This window comes from Arachis duranensis, chromosome 3 (genome assembly GCF_000817695.3).
Source record: "Arachis duranensis cultivar V14167 chromosome 3, aradu.V14167.gnm2.J7QH, whole genome shotgun sequence".
NCBI classification, from domain to species: Eukaryota; Viridiplantae; Streptophyta; class Magnoliopsida; order Fabales; family Fabaceae; genus Arachis; species Arachis duranensis.
In genome coordinates, this window is record NC_029774.3 from 89,473,256 (window position 1) to 89,477,354 (window position 4,099).

General features: G+C 41.2%; 1 non-coding gene across 1 annotated transcript; it reads right to left on the reverse strand.

The window, feature by feature from the left end:
- Window positions 1–418: 418 nt before the first annotated feature.
- LOC127746187 (small nucleolar RNA R71) lies at window positions 419–522 on the reverse strand. Its single transcript, XR_008007807.1, has one exon. It is a non-coding gene; the product is annotated as a small nucleolar RNA R71 (small nucleolar RNA).
- Window positions 523–4,099: the final 3,577 nt, after the last annotated feature.

Consider the following 4,099-nt stretch of genomic DNA (forward strand, 5'->3'; position numbering starts at 1 on the left):
AGAAGTTCATAACCATGAGAGAGCTGATGGAAACAATGCCATTCCCGAGAGGAGGGTTCTTGGTTCATACATAAACCCAACCTTTGGGAATTGTGGTAACAGCATTCAGAAACCACCCATTCAGGCCAACAATTTTGAACTCAAACCACAGCTAATATCACTGGTGGAGCAACATTGTTCATTTGGTGGAAGTGCTAATGAAGACCCAAACCAACATCTCACAAAATTCCTGAGAATTTGCGACACTGTGAAGTCCAATGGAGTCCAGGAAGATGCCTATAAACTGCTCTTGTTCCCATTTTCACTTAGGGACAAGGCAGCTAAATGGCTAGAATCATTCCCAAGGGGAAGCCTAACAACCTGGGATGAGGTGGAAAGCAAGTTTCTGGCACGTTTCTACCCCCCACAAAAGGTCAATAGGCTTCGATCTGAGGGTCAGACTTTTAGACAACAAGAGGGTGAAACTCTCTACGAGGCATGGGAGAGATTCAAGGATTTGACAAGGAAATGCCCACCAGACATGTTCCATGACCCAAGCAACTAGCAGAGCTCACCAGGAAATTAGAAACAAATCAAGTGGCTGCAATACACACACAAGATCAAGAGGAAGTAAGTACTGAAGGAGGTGATTGGGAAGAGGCCAACTATGTGGGAAACCAATAAAGGCAATCATATGATCCACATTCCAACACTTACAACCCAGGCTGGAAAAACCACCCAAACTTTGGGTGGGGAAACCAGCAAACCCAATCACAAAACCACAAACCTTACAACCCCAACCAACATAACACTTCCACATACCAAAACTCTAACCAAAGATCATACCAAGCCACACAAAACACTTACTCCCAACCACCATATCATGGCCAAAATAATCAACCTGCCCAACCTAATCCGAACCAATAATTTCAAGATCAATTAAACAGGATAGAAGGAATGCTTGCAAACATGGGTCAGGACATAAGTGAGTTGAAAAGCTTTAGGGATGATGTGAGATATACCTTAAGCAACCATGGTGAAAAACTCAAGAGGATGGAGTCTCGAGTAGGAGAGCTATCTCAACAGGCCCCCAAGTCAACTGCAGTGTTCCCTAGTGACACAGAAAATAATCCTAAAGGGGAACAAAAGGGAGTGAGATGGGAAGAATGCAAGGCCATCACCATATTGAAGGAAGTCCCAGAAGAAGAAGGAATCAGACCCTCAAAACAGGAGCCAGAAATCTTGAAGGAAGGTATGGAAGAAGCTAAGCAGGAAAGTGAAACTGAGCAAGCCAAGGAACTGCAAAATAAAGGCATGCTGGAAACATACCAACCAAAAGCACCATTTCCTCAGAGGTTAGGAGGAGGTGAAAAAGGGAAAACATATTCAAGGTTTTTAGAGACATTTAAGTCTCTCCATATCAATATTTCCTTCCTTGAGATTCTCCAGCAGATGCCTACACATATCAAGTATTTGAAGGAATTGCTGAGCAAGAAAAGAGTGTTGAAGGGAGGACAAACTGTAATAATGAACAAAGAATGCAGTGCACTCATCAAGAAGGACATAGTCTCTAAGAAAACAGACCCATGAAGTTTTCATATCCCCTGCATCATAGGAGAAACAAAAATTGACAGAGGCTGCATCATAGGGGAAACAAAAATTGACAGAGGATTCTGTGATCTAGGAGCTAGCATAAATGTGATGCCTCTGACTCTTATGAAGAGGCTACAACTGAATGAGGTGAGATCCACTGATGTAATCATACAACTGGCTGACAAAACTCAGAAGCAAGCTGAATGGGTAGTTGAGAATGTGCTGGTGAAAGTGGGAAATTATTTCTTCCCCACAGACTTTGTCATTTTGGACATGGAGGAAAGTTACCTACACCCTATCATTCTGGGAAGGCCATTTCTAGCCACTGCTAGAGCACTCATAGATATAGAACAAGGAGAGCTAATTTTGAGAGTACATGATGAACAGCTCATTTTCCATGTTTTCAAACCTGCATCTGAGCCTGAACCAGAACCTGAAAAGCCTATGGATGATAGTAGCCATCTGTGTTTGGAGGAAAGTAATCCAGCAGCTGAAACTCTAAAACAGCCCTTGGAAGGCAAACAAGAATTGCAAGAGTTAAAGCCACAAGAATCAATAGAAACAGCTCAGAAGGATCCTCCTGGCATAAGGGTCAATGAAGAAATCCTCAAGAGAGAGGGAAGAGTTGTAAAGAAATTGCCAAGAGGGTGGAGGAACAAGAAAATTCCCACTGAAGGTTTCTCTCCGGGAGATAAAGTGATATCAAGTCATTATCTGCCAATCCCACCTAGCCTCAAACCCATTCCTTCCCAGCTCCCTCAAGTATTCACAATCAGGAAAGTTCTTTCTATGGAACATTTGGAAATCATGAAGGAATCAAATGGGGACGTTTTCATGGTGAGAGGAGAGGACATCAAGCACTACAATCCACCCTAACAAGGAACAACCATCAAGCTAGTGACGTTAAAGAAGCGCTTCATGGGAGGCAACCCATGTTTTAGTATCCTTACTCTTTATTGTTTTGCTTTGCATCTAATAAAGCATGGTTTCTTATGCATGAACTTGAATCCTCAGGACAACTGTTGATAAGGTGCACTAAACACTGCATGTAAAATACAATTGGTCTCTAAGTTTGGTGTGCCTGAAGGCACCTCCAAATCTTATTCAAAATTGTATTCAGTCTTTCATTCAAGGTGCACAACCAAACATTAAGTTTGGTGTTCCTCTTTGAAACACAGTTAATGAAAAGCAAGAAGTTCCTCTGGATTTAGAAATTCATGACAAGTATACCAGTTGCATGTTTTAATACTTTGATTTCAATTACTTTAGGTAGTAAAATTGTTTAGGATCAAAGAGCCAAAGTGACTATGATTTATTAGAATTATGCACATTCATTAAGGGATTTCATGTCATCAGGAGACATTACCAAACACTAAGTTTGGTGTCCAGTAATAAGTGTGCATACATACAAAGGTCGCGGCTATAAGCTCATGAAGTCAATCATTGATTTACAATTCAAAAAGAATGAAAAACATGTGCAAGTACTATTCATTATTCACATGGACCGAAAAAAATGATAGCAAATTTGTTTGTTTGTGCAAGTACAAAAGTAATGATAAGAATGGATGAAAAAGACAAAGGGGGGAGTTACGGTCTTGGTCAAAAAGGGAGTTCACAAATCTTTGAAACTAACACATGGGAAAAGGAAGTTCTGCATGAAAAGATAGCTACATGTACAACTTAATGCACCCAGAATACTTCCAAGAAAGTTAAAAGCAATTCGTCCTTCTCCCTAATTCATATATTTACCATCAAGCCATCCTTCACAAATCACCTTAGCCGTCCATTTTTTACTTGCATGCACTATAAAGAATCATTTGGGGAACGAGTTCCACACCACCAAATCTCCTTCTTGCACATATTCTTTCATCATAGCATAACTATCTATTGCCGAAAACAACTTCACCACACTTCTAACAACACTTTCTTACTTCACCTTATCAACTTTAGCTTGTCACTTGCCAAAACTAAAGAACCAATGGCAACCTCATCTAGCCACAAAAGAAGAAAAGACAAGCAGCCAATGGAGGAGGAAAGGGAATTTGATGCATGGAAATACAAATCAGTTTTCCATGAGATTCAAGCCGAATGGATGAGACCTAAAAGGGTACTAGCTGAGGTTCCCTTTGACCTTGAAAAGGATGAGTTCCCAAGTGTTTGGGAGAAGATCAAAAAGAGGATGATAGGAGAACCTGACTATTCGACTATTGCTGAAGACCTTTGTGCCATCAGAGCTGAATGGGTGAGAAAAACAAGAGGGGCTCCAAGAGTCTTGAGAAGGGGAGACCTAACACCTGAAGCTAAAGGGTGGTATGCAATAGTTAGGAGATCCATCCTACCCACTGCAAACTCTTCAGAAATAGTCCCTAAAAGAGCCATCTTGCTACATTGCATTATGGTGGGAGGGGAGATCAAAGTTCATAAACTCATTGCTGAACAGATACAAGAGTTTAGTGAGAAAAGTGACCCTGACTCCTGGCTCCACTTCCCTAGCACCATCATCAGACTATACATCGATGCCCAAGTA